The 13,444-nt window shown below is 35.8% G+C and overlaps 1 long non-coding RNA gene across 3 annotated transcripts; it reads left to right on the plus strand.

Annotated features, from left to right (window-relative positions):
- The first annotated feature begins 342 nt into the window (after positions 1-342).
- LOC135226317 (uncharacterized) lies at positions 343-11,929 on the plus strand. Of its 3 annotated transcripts, XR_010317191.1 has the most exons (5): positions 343-439; positions 6,523-6,773; positions 7,159-7,273; positions 7,434-7,603; positions 11,667-11,929. It is a non-coding gene; the product is annotated as an uncharacterized LOC135226317 (long non-coding RNA). The 3 variants fall into 3 exon arrangements; XR_010317189.1 differs by lacking the exon at positions 11,667-11,929 and having other exon boundaries at positions 7,434-7,712; XR_010317190.1 differs by lacking the exons at positions 7,159-7,273; positions 11,667-11,929 and having other exon boundaries at positions 7,434-7,712.
- The last annotated feature ends 1,515 nt before the right edge of the window (positions 11,930-13,444 follow it).

The raw sequence follows: 13,444 nt of genomic DNA on the forward strand, positions 1-13,444 counted from the left end.
ACATTATTTTTCAGCTTCAGGTAGTAATTCCCTTTCGGGATGGATAAGTAAATAATAAAACCAATAATCGTTGTAAATAATCAATTCATTTTCTTTTATTTTGAAAACCGAACGATCCCAGTTCTATATTCTCTCGTGGTTCCTTGAAGTGACACTTCCCTACCTGAAGTGATCCGTGATCTCATTTCAACCAATGGGAGCGTCCGTTACAAAGTTCCCTTTACCCGCACGGGAAAATCAACATGATCGGCTCTCATTGGCTGTCCGGCTTCTGAAACGGTCATGTAAAAGAAAGCAAAACTGAAGTCTGATGTCCAGATGAGAGTTTTTGGTCATTTGTAAGTTTGCCATTGTAAGTGCTAATAAGAGGTGGTGTTATTCATTGTGAACAATTCCGGATAAGTGTGCTGGTGGAGTTAAATTGAATTTTAATTATCTTGTAAGCCGACATTAGCCCTGGTTTCGTGCTTCCATGACCTTGTAATAATAATAAAAAAAAAAAAGGTTGAAATTGGGTAAACAGAGAGGACTAGCCACGGCCACCCTAACCGTGTTCGGACCCACCTTCAGACAAATTACTTAACACGTCCTGACACCAGAGATGGGCTCAGAAAAAGTACTTTACACGTCCCGACACCGGAGATGGGCACCAGCCACGAGTCATAGGTCGTGGGACTCGTGGGAGCAACACCTCGGGACATGGGACTCGTGACTGATGCCCACCTCCGGTGTTTGTTTGTGTGGTGTTTTTACGTTGCATGGAACCCGTGGTTATTCAGCAACGGGACCAACGGCTTTACGTGACTTCCGAACCACGTCGAGAGTGAGCTTCTATCACCAGAAATACACATCTCTCACTCCTCAATGGAATGGCCGAGAATCGAACTCGCGACCACCGACATGGGATGCCAACACCATACCAACCATGCCACTGAGGCGCCCACCCCCGGTGTCAAGACGTGTTAAAACACGGTTAAGGTGGCCGCAGCTAGTCCACTCGGTTGTTTACCTTTGTAAGGATTGAAATTTTAAGAGTATAAATTGTGTGATAAGATAGCCTGTTTTAATCATAGATATCTGGGACTGCTACACATCAAACAATTGGGCCAGTGTAAAATTTTGGTTTTGTGTTGTAATATTAGCAGTAATGTATTTCAGAAATTGCTTATTTGACCTTAGCTCGGTTTTTGGTTTTTATTACTTAGTGACACACTTTAATTTTTATTCATGAAGTAGTTGGAAAATCAAAGTGGAAAAACTCATAGGAATCTATAACCCGAATGATAGCTGGTGAATAGCAGTCGGCAGAGGAAACTGTCAAGAGAAACCATGAAAATTAATTTTTTTTCTCGGTATTTAATTTTGATTAAATTTATCACTCGGTGGGAATTTGCACTATAAATCGCAAAAGCAATCCTTTCCACTGAATGTCCCCGGAATAGGTCAATAGTAAAGGAGAGGGGGTTAAGTCCACAACGTGTTTTTAGAATTGTGCCAGAAAGTCCAGAAGATCAATAAATTTCTTAGTGAATCTTAAGTCAAATCAGCATATTTAATTTCTTTGGGAATTAGAGAGTCCTATAGTATTTGGGTTGCTTAGTAAGAATTTGCCCTTATTTTTGGGGGTCAACTGTAATTAACCCCCAGGAGCTAGTACTAAACACAGCAATCCTTAGTGGCTGTCGTATTCGCGGGGTTGTTCCTTGCAGTTTGTGCAGAGTTATTGCCTAGAATTACAAATTGTGTACTAGTGGTAGATAGTGCAGGCAGGCCTAATTTTGGAAAAATATTCTATTATGCCCATGTAATTATGTAAATATGTAAAAAGGTAATTCTAGGCAATAACTCCGGATGGACTGCAAGGAACGTTCCCACAAATATCACAGCAACTAGGGATTGAAGCGTTAACGTGTTTAGTACTAGCCCCCGGTGGTTAAATTGCAGTCGAACCCCCAAAAATGATGGTTAATTCTTAATAAGCAACCCAAATACTATAGGAAACTGTAATTTCCAAAGAAAAACCCTATGCGGAGTTATTACATAGATTTGCCTGTAAAAATGTCAAGTCTTAAGCCTAAGCACAGTTAATTCTCTTAAGCTCCAAGATTAAGCTGCCTAATTAAGTAAACTCTAGAAGTAAAGTACAGAAAAGTTAGTTACGTATTTAAAACAAGTGAGTAAAACGTTGATGAAACTGCTTCCTATCGAATGAGTGCAAACTCAAATCGCTAACAGACACAATGGTGACCTAGTCTTGGAATCTTACACAACCTGCATTAAAGTTAGCCTAAAGTTTAAACATCATTATCCTAATTTGTCCCTAAGCTGAAACAAATCCTATCTATTTGGTTGGTAAAAACCAATGACCTATTTATTTTCCTGGATATTTGTACATTGATAAAATTGTACTCAGTCAACTTGTGTTCCAACGACAAAGGGAAAAGTTGGCCACTTCAATTCTTTAGTTGTTATTCCGACAGATAAGGATATGGAGAGGATGTGGGGTTACGATAGGTAAAACAAGGAAAGGAGGCCATACGAACCAAATATATTAATTATGTAGTTTATAACACTATGCTAAGTTTTTTCTTTGAAATCGTAAGTTAACGCATATATGTATGTCAGTCTACCATGCCGCCTAAATCTCCAGTAGTTACAAAACATGCTGTGGGCCTAGATCTGCTGACAATTTTTTTTCCAGGTATACGGTTCTTGTCCACTTGCTTAATTTCTTATTTGAAAGAACAATTAAATGGTAATTCTAAGCCCTCATTCCGCAGTAAAGTAGGCTGTGGCAGTTGACTTTTTCCTATGTTATTTTACTTACTGAACTAGAATTTAAAGTAATATTTATTTGGCCGACTGTAATTAAACCGTAATTTACCTTTAAAGACTACATGACAGTACAAGGGGTGTGATGTACCGACATGCAGAGTTCAAATGTAAATAACAGATTAGTTACAGGTGACCAGAAAAATATTACTTTACTCTTTTAGAGTAAGTAAAATAACATAGGAAAATGTCAACTGCCACATTCTACTTCAACTGAACAATATTCGAAGGAAAATGTTAACTGCCACAGTCTACTTCAACTGAACAATCTTCGAAGTTTTGGTTCAGAGCCAATAAACGTAAACAAACCGCCATATTTGATTCTTGGTAGACCTTGGTGGGATACGTAACAAGCAGTGAGTAACATATAGGTTATCATACTAACCTAACCAACCTAACCTAACTTAACCTAACCTAACCTAGAAGATCGTGTTACCTGACCGGGGGGCGGACCCCTTAAAGGAAGGCAAGCTTAGAAGTGTAACATGGGTAAGGAGTTGGTGTCTGGTCGGTGTCCGGTGACTGAAACAAAAGCTCTCCTTGGTCACCTATAACATGGTGCATGCGCAGTAGGATTCGGCGTCGTAATAGCAGTAGTAATCAGGGGATTTTGGCTTTGTAACGGCTCCATTATCAGTTAATCGCTTTATTTCAGTTTGTATTTCATGTTTCATATATCATAAGTAAAAGGAAATAACACAATAACACGGCAAAACCTTCCTCAAAGTGTTTTACCCCACCGAGAACCCCGCATTCCCATCGGTCCCCCTTACCGTAGGATAGAGTTCAAAGGTAAATTACAGGTTAATTACAGCCGGCCGAAAAAATATCACTTAATATTCTTGTTCAGGAGATAAAATTTTATAGAAAAACGTGAACTGCCACAGTCTAGTTCGCCGCGGTATAAGGGCTTAGATCTACCCAATTAAATATCTATATTTAATTAATCTAGCATTACTGGTAAAAGTAAACAAATCTTAAAATGCCTAGTAAAATCATCAAAGTACATAAAATGCCTAAGGATTCAGCTATGCTCACTAAAGATAACTGAGTATAGTTTTTTGTAACTTAGCAGTGACTTTGTAAGAAAGTTAATGTTATGTATAAGTAAATTTAAATCCTAAATTAGTTCCAAAATTTGAGAGGCACTTTCCTTACCATTAGATATCTTTTTAAAATTCATAATTTGACAAGTAGGAAGAGTAATATAGCTCGGAAACTATGTCATTAGATAATTAGATAAGTAGCCTAACATGGTGTCTGCGAGACTATAAACTGAGACTTATAAATAGATTCAGACCTTAATTAGGAAATATTACCCTTCACACACACCAAAATTTAAATGGGCAAAAATAAATCAACCTTTGGTGTTGTGTTGTTCTTGATGTTTAGTTTTCATACCTTAAAATAATTTTCCATAAGCAAATGTGCTTCTTGTTCCTTTGTGTATTTCTAAGTGGATAATTTGTGCTTAACCATTCGTTGCAATGGGTACAAGATTTTATATATTGTAGCTTGCATTTTCATAAATAGCAGAAAGTCCCAAATATTAAGTTCTTAGGGTGCCCTTATCAGTGATGGGTTTACTTTCTAGTGTGGCTTTATATAATGGTGCTTGAGTTTTCTTAGATGACAGAAAGTTCCAAGTATTAAGTTCTTAGGGTCTCCATATCAGTTCTGGTTTTATTTTAGTTTGGATTTTGGTAATTTGTTGTAAACGGTTTATTGGTCAAGGATACTAGGTGCCATACACGCAAATTTTGGTTTTCTTGTAAAACTGCATGGAAGGTGCCACTGTGTCCATAGTATTGTTTCACTGTTCACCATTGCATTATCACGTTTAGTAATTTAGTAGCCTTAAAGCTGCCCTTAGATATCTTGGTTTTAACTCAGGATAGCCTGGTTGATGGGAATAACTTGCTAATTATAGTACATTGTCCATATTTTAAAACTATTGTCCATATTTCAAAACTATTGTCCATATTTTTATTAAAACTAACCAGGGTTTTTGAATTGTTGATGGATTCATATTTTTAACAAATGTTTATCTTTTAAAGGTTTAACAGAAGATTTCCCAGCAAGCCGCCTTAGGTGGTAGGCTAGGATATTATTTAAGCTACCTTGGAGCAAAATATTTGGATTAAGATTTTGGTTTTGACTTGCAATTGCTTGTGCTTTAGTTTTTTTGTTTATACTCTTACACTTCAGCAAATAAGAATGGAGGATGGGAAGTGTTCGGTTATAGTACTTTTAATTTTAAGGGGATGTATCATCCTACCTTGTAAGACACATTGGCCACTATCACTAGTTATATGGTAGTTGGTTCACAGGTAATGATTTTTCCACTTGAGCAAAAATAATTTGTGCACGTGTCTCTCCTCAAAAGGCAGGTTTATTATTACCTTCATGGTGAAGCATGTTTCCATACTTTACCTTACCCCAGGCCTACGGTAGAAAGGTGTTGTCATACCCAGTTCATTGGCTTTTGAACTGATAGCTGCTCTTAGGTTAAGTTAATTGCAGTCCTTTGAATTAACTGCGGTAACTTGATACCCAATTAATTGGCTTAAGAACTGATAGCTGCTCCTAGGTAAAGTTAATTGCATTCATTGGAAGTAACTGCTTTAACTTTATACCCAATTCATTGGCTTGTGAATTGATAGCTGCTCTTTGGTTAAGCTACTAATTGCAGTCCTTAGAATTAACTGCAGTGACTTGAAATTTTACTCTAAATTTAGGGAGTTGCCTAAGAGGTACTAAAGTAATACAGAAAATTTAAGTCCCAAGTCTATTCATGGCTTTTAAACTTTAAGCTTTTAGTATTGTCAGGTAATGTCAAGTAGACAAGGCAGATAGCCTCGGATATTTCGAAATTAGCACTTACAGATTAGACATTAATTTTTTTTTCTAGGATGTTTGTTTATGCTTCCATAAATTCTTTCGCATAAAGCCTACCACGTTACAGTAAATGTTGCCATTGAGTGTAAATATGGGTTATGTTGTACATAATTAATCAGTGGAAATTTAAACTAATTATTTCTAAATTGTTGAAACTTGAACCTGGATGTATTGCTTGTTCAGCTTATATCCCATATCCAAAACATGCTTAACTGAAATTTTGATTAGTGATTTTAATGGCATCAGGGTTGTACAACCCAATTTGAAAGGTTATGACAAGTGGGTGTTTGACTAGCCATTGATATTTTACTGGTAAGAATGCGTTGTTTTAAGAATATAGGATTCCTCATAATTTAAAATGTAAGACTTAAGACATATATTTGTTAGATAATTGTAGTTTCGTGGTAGGATTTTTCTGGCATATCCTAGTGGTTCCCTGTATATAGCATCTAAGCAGTCTAATAAATTGATCTGGTTTTTGTTTTTAGTTTTTATAAAAAAAAATATTCTATCAACCCAGAGTTATGCAAAATGTGAACTTTGGTTTTTATTTAGTTCAATTTTTTATAATGGGTTTTATTTGTCCAGTGTCTTTGCAACGTTTACTGATGAACTTAACCTCGTGTCTTGTCTTGAATTATGAAATTTATATATGCCAGCTATAAATATTAGATGTTATGATGTTAATGTCTAAAATGCTTTTACACAAAGCTGCTGGTTTTTACTTTGAGATGGATCCAAAAACATATTTGACAGCAGATTGCTTACTGAATCTTAATTTTTCATGTTCAGGTTTAACGTTCATTGTGGATGATCATCTCCCATGCCTTAAGGAACATCTCTTCGCTAGAGTCACACTGGCAGAAAAAAAAAATGAATAGGACAGTTGGTGGTCTTACGGATTCCAGCAACCAGAAAATGGAGCTTTATACTATAGAAGACGAAGTGGATTAGAAAAGAATCTCTTGAAAACTATACAGTAAAACCATTCCAGGAGTGAAAGGAGCTAATTTTGTGGACACCCAACAGCTACGCATATGAAGGTAAATTTACTTTAGAAGTCGAGCTTTTGAATTTAACCTTATTTGAAGGAGCCATGGGTAATTTAGTAGTTACTGCACTCTTTTATAGCTTTACTTTGTGTGCTATCAGTAACTTGAATTAGACCTTGAAACTGAGGGAAGAGTAACATTCAGTACGTACTTAGTTGGCTTTAATGAGGTTCATAAAGCAGATACCACTTTAGATTGCTTTGTTTATATTATAAACTGGATACTCTGTAGATTTTGGTTCAGTATGGGAAGGGGTTTTAACCATTTTTAATCGGTAATTTTCATATATGTTAAATATACTTATGCAGCTTGATGTATGGGGTTTTAAAATTAGGCAAATGTTTGAAAGTTATCCAAAAATACTTATCTTTGGCAGGAGCTGAGATGCATATACGTACAGACAAAATGCAAGATAGGGAGGAGTCGACATAATTGCCGTCATCAAGTTTAGTTTTTTTTTTTTACCATGAAGTTGTATGAAATAGGCGAATGTAAGAATAGTATTCAATAACTAGGATAGTTTTGTGAGAAATATTAATTCATATTAAAAAGGCTTACAAGTTATTTACTTTTCTTGACTTGCTTCAGTGTACAAAGTTCAGAATACCTTATTTTTTCCAAAGCAACTTATATTTAATAGTAATTTTCCAGGAATGACGGCAAATAAAAAGGAATAATGACAGAACTCGTGAGATAACTGCAACCTTGGAATTTTATCCTGACTACAATCTGATGAGAAATTAGACGAAAAGCTTAAATGTTGGTGACGTCATCTGAAATTTACAATTTTACAAGAATTTCTGAAAGGAGGGGTTATACAGGTGAAGTCCTTCCAAACTACAAACTATCATAGTTATTAGAGGAAGTGTACTGGGGCTTAGATGTGATTTGGAAAATGTTACTGAACTAATAAATAGCTTAGAAACTTGAGTACAAGCGTATTTTTTTTAACCTTTCTGTCATAGTTTAACCGAGTTTCGAAATATTAGTAGTAAACATTACTATTAGAGGTAGTAGTTACTGTGACTTGGTACTGTACTAAATATATTATTGTAATTTAAATGCAATTTAATTGGTGAGGTTCTATGTAAACAGTTGAAAATTAGTGCAAAACGCCATGGAACTACTGTATACTAAAGTGGGGTCAAGTTTCGATGTAACTTTTGGAATATACAGTATTGTTTTGTACAGTAACAGTTGTCAGTGTATTGTCAACTGAATTTAAATTCCAACATTTAGTAGTATTCTTAAACCATAAACACATTAACCTCAGTTTTATGTCAGTAGTTTCTTAATTACATACAGGATCCGGGTATAAAGTTCAGTTCAGTACTAACTTAGTGGCATTGAATTTTCTATATTTTGAACTAGATTAATATTGATTTTAGTTGTTTTTCATAGTTTTGAAAGAGCTGCTTAATATGAGCAATGCACCATGAAGTTAAGTATTTCCATCCTAGATAGCAAACCCAGTAATTGTGAAGTTTAATGCATGGGGTATACTGCCCAACCACATAAGCGATGGCAAGAAATTTATGGCTTTGAAAAGACAGTTTACTGAACTTAAAGTAAACAATGATGAAATATTAAATTGTTGAAACCTGAATTTTATTCAAAATTTTAAATTTAAATCCAAAGGTAAGAAAAGGAAATAACAGCAAAGTGGCGGCATATGGTTGGAGGAGAAATTTAATGGCTTACAGATCCCTAAAATTCGACAAAGCACTAAATATATTGGCTTATATATTTGGCTAGCCAGGAAATCATTGAAAATACCAGGAATGTTGTGGTTTCTGGGAAGTGGATGCAACAAAACATCCGGATGAATATTTCGTATAATTTATTTTAGCAAAAGGCATCTTCACATGATGGAAGTGCAGGTGGTTTATCAATTGGTAGCAAGACTGTCCTAATTTTGTGTATTATACAAACTCCTTTGAACAAATTTTTGACACTCGGGAAAGCCTCCTCTTAATATTGCTGGTGGTGAAGAACTTCTACGGTTTTTATTACCTTCGAGCTTAATAGGGTATACAATTATTAACTAAGAAGTTACTCATTTTGAATAATCTTCATCACAATCAAATTTAAATCATAGTTTGAAATGTTGCTGGAATGTTCCAAATCAGTCACATTTCAGGTAATGCACCTAAAAAAAAAAAAAAAAAAAAAAAAAAAAAAATTCCTGAGAAATGATGACTCTGGGAAAGTTAATTTGCCCAGGTAAAGTTTGTTTTGAGATATTCCAGAAACAAAATCAGGTACAGATTGATATCTAAAGTTTATAGATTTACACGAATTTAACCTTCAAAATTAGGAGGCTGCTGGTAAATACCTGAACTCTAAACAAATGTATTACTTAAAATACATCACAGTGAATTTACCTTTATGCTGCAATTTGCGATTTTCGTTCCTTGTTATACACCAAATGCAGGCTTTCATTCTTCTGTGACGTCTGCTGTTGCTTTTAAGGCCTATGAAGTTGATTGTTCTTGTTGTGTGGTCAAGTTGTAATTTGTTGCCAGTACTTGGTAAGTATTCCTAAAATCTATAAATGTCAGTCCTTCGTTGCCCGCAAGAGTATACATAGCGCCTCAGTGGCGTGGTCGGTATGGTGTTGGCGTGCCACCTCGGTGGCCGTGAGTTCGATTCTCGGGCGTTCCATTCAGGAGTGAGAGATGTGTATTTCTGGTCATAGAAGATCACTCTTGACATGATTCGGAAGTCGCGTAAAGCCGTTGGTCCCGTTGCTGAATACCACTGGTTCCATGCAACGTAAAAACTCCATACAAACAAACAAACAAAGTAAGAGTATACGCAATTATGCGGGCTGTTGAATTAAGAGCTGCTTGTGTATTGGATTTCTCATTTAAAGACGAGTGTTAATGAATATTTTCACATTTTCGTATTTTCTTTGATGTTTTTTTGTGCGTGTGGTTTAGAAGGCAGCATATCGTCGTAAATTTGCTTTACAACTTTGTTAAACACAAGAAATTTACGTTTTCCTCTAATTGGGTCAGGGATGCATTTAAACTTCGCTTGCCCTTCCCCATCTAGAAAACCTTGAAGGATTCGAATCTTACTATAACGGGCGTTATATCTGTCCATCCGTCTGTCAGTCAATCACGGCCAAACGGCTGGTCTGATGGGCATGAAACTTGGCAGGGTTATAGTGGCGACCCCTAAGATGGTTTATAAGGGGGTTTCATCCTACCACCAACCCCCCTAATTTGCTAGATCATTGTAGCCTCTTAGGTAGGAAGTATAAGCACTTTAAAGTACAAATATTCTAAAAATCAAAGTAATGCCCAACCCCCCTTTTTTTTCGATATATGGCCGTAGAGGCTACTTGTTATTGAGTGACCTTCCTCCTACCTTCTGAGTTTGCTTTGTTTGTTTGTATTGTGTTTTTACGTTGCATGGAACCAGTGGTTATTCAGCAACGGGACCAACGGTTTTACGTGACTTCCGAACCACGTCGAGAGTGAACTTCTATCACCAGAAATACACATCTCTCACTCCTCAATGGAATGGCCGAGAATCGAACCCGTGACCACCGAGGTGAGAAGCAAACCAAACCAATCACGCCACTGAGGCGCTCCTACATTCTAAGGTGTTTTTTTTTTTTTTTTTTTTTTTTTTTTTTTCCTGCGTTAATTGAGTGCAATTTCTATCTCTGCTCATCTCGAAAAATGCATTTTGTATGTATTATATTTCCTCCCTCATCTATGGAAAAAATAAATGGTGCCTTTTTTCATTATAGTTTCATGAAAAATTTATATTTTTATTTTACTCTTGGGTTTCCTATAAAAATTATAGTCTTAGTGGAATTGTGAGGTTTTCCTCTAGTTATAACTTTCAAACCCTTTGCTGTCTATTTCCCTTCCAGCTCTGAATGACCTCACAGGTCCAAGCACTTGGCCTTTGACCTAAATTCTATATTCTATTCACCGCTAACCGAATATCGGCGCCGTTAACCAGAGATAGGCGCAGCTGTTAACTAGAGATTGGCGCTGCTAACCAGAGATCGGCACCGAAAATCCAGTTAACGGCGTCACTAGACAATTGCCGTAATACCGGATAGCCCTTAACTGATGCCGCTGGTAACAGAGGACTGACTGTATATTATTTAGAAATGCAATAATTAATTATTCATACTATTTAAAGTCTTGTTAAGTCTTAGACTGAGGAACCAAGTAGAGGTTCATGAACACTTACATGCTCAACTTCAATTCGAACACAAGCTCCAGCGATGGCATGCTGCTACTTTTTGTCATTACTGCAGTGAAGCACAAATACCACTCGGTAAGTTTGGAAACATGTAGTCCAACTCCAGGAAGATTATAAAAGCATTTACCTTAAATCTAATTACTGGTCCCAATTACAACACTATTTTCTCCAGTTTTATGTAATTGATGTTGCAGGAGTCGGCAGTCACCCTCCCAATTTCAATATGAGCAGTGTCCATCTGGACATCCTCTCAAACTGTTGCTTATTCTGCCCTACGTAGTTCGTGAATGACTCTAGAACCACCTCAAAGAAGATAGGTCGTGCAACTAATCATCACTTTGCTAGTTTAAAACACAGTAATACACATTGTGGCCATCCTTAACTGGTTGCTAAAGTACACTTAAAAATGAGTGGTTTGTGTCTGTAAAACATGAAAACTAGAAGCACAATTCATGATTATTTTTTAATTGTTCCCTGGTGAAATAGATAGCTTTTGTCAAGTTATCTAAAGGTTAAATGAAAACTTTCTATTTTTGCCTATAGTTTTTAATTGCATTTCACAAGTACATTTTTCACTTGTTAAATCACAGAAAATGCCCGTAAACTTGCATGCAAATTATAACTAAAGAATTTCTTTTTTTTTTTTTTTTTCAGATGGAATGGAACCAGTTGAAAATGAAGAGAGCCCCTTAAAGTCAGCGTTGCCTCTGATCAGAGGACGAAAGAATACACTGTGAAAGGACACTGGGGCAGATGCCATCATTCACCAAAGTACAGGGAAGTTCGGGAATAGAGAGTAGAGTGTACATGGATTTTTGAGAGAAATAAGTTGCCCTTTCCTTCTTTAGTCTTTACTTTTTAATGTATCCATACTCAATTGCTAATGCACGAAGCACTTGCTGATTCTTTAGAGATGTAATGAAATATATAGGGTTGAAGTGATTGCGTTCAGTTGTCTGACAGATAATGCAGATTAATTTTCGTAGATGTAATATTTTCAGTTTCTGCAGTAAAACGTACTTCTCGTTAAACATGATAGCTTTATCCAAAGGTAAAGAAGACTAACGGCTTCTCTTGGTCTTCCATTATAGACTGTCGACTCGACACCAGATAGAATGAGAAAGAGTTTATATTTAGAGCAATTTTATTCGTTTTTTTACTCTTAGCATAGTTAGTATTGATTTAATGAACGTTAGCGTTTTTGCTACTGTCGTGCTGACCCTCGATCCGTTTTAAAGAAAATCCTATCAACATTTACAGCAAGGCTCATAAAGATTACTTAGGGGAATCGTATGATTGCTGTGTTCATTGGAAGTTTTTATACCAGTACATTCTTTGGCTGCTCGTTCATTTTTTTTTTTTTACCTATTTTACGTTCTTGGCTTCACATTTAATTGACGCTTTGTCTTACTTAATAGGTTCTCAGACACATGCCGTGTGTAATTGTCATATCGTCAAAATGCATAATGGCACTAGAATTTTTCTTGTCCATCCACTCGTTTGGATAAAATTGTTCTTTTATTGAACGTCGAAAAAATAACCATTCATTTGGACTTGCCTGTAAGTTCTTCTCTTTCCTGCAAGCGATAACTCTTGTTTAGGGATTGTTTAGTTTCAATTGCCTTCATTACCCTATTTTATTATTATTATTATTATTCCATAATTCGTTACTTGACTAATCACACTATTCATTTTTCCTAGCAACTCGTTAACAAGTCTTATGTTTGGATTTATAAAATATTTTGAAATCGGGAAATCTGTTGAGACAAAGCCCGTCGAGATTAAATTAGAAACTATCATCATCATTTTAATTTTCATTTGAGTATATATAAACTATCATCATTATTTGAATTTTCATTTGAGTGAAAACAGCCTCACTAGAATTATAGCAAAATAATAATCTGAACATATTTAAGAGTCCGCAATAAATGAAATTTTTATGGCAGAATCGCTCAAGATTGTCAGTTCTTGACTTGTACTGTCTTTCTTTGCTTCAACGATTTTTTTCTTTTGTTTGCTCGAGTGAACTAGACAGAAACTTGAAAGTTTCTGGAGCTCGTTTCCCTGGAATTTGCAAGTATGTTCTTTACCTATTTCTAAAATTGGCAAGTGCATTCGTTAAATGGCAAAATGAGAATGAACTCTTTGAGGAGTTTAAGTCTAAGGAAGGAAACTAATTTCTCTCCATCAGCTTCGGCTGTTTACATTCGACTTGTGTCCCTTTTTACTTTGGATTTTATGTGGTATTTTCTCCAGTTTTTTCCCCCTGAGAGTACTCACTCCTTTTCTTAAGACACAACAAACTTGGCTTTGAGGGGTTTTATACAACGGGAAATTTTGAATGCTGCTAATAAAGAAGGAAACTTTGTCAGATTTTTTGACAAAGTGCAAGAAATAAGAAAGCGTTTGACAAAAAGATATTTGAAGAAAAT

This window comes from Macrobrachium nipponense, chromosome 14 (assembly GCF_015104395.2).
Source record: "Macrobrachium nipponense isolate FS-2020 chromosome 14, ASM1510439v2, whole genome shotgun sequence".
Classification (NCBI taxonomy): domain Eukaryota; kingdom Metazoa; phylum Arthropoda; class Malacostraca; order Decapoda; family Palaemonidae; genus Macrobrachium; species Macrobrachium nipponense.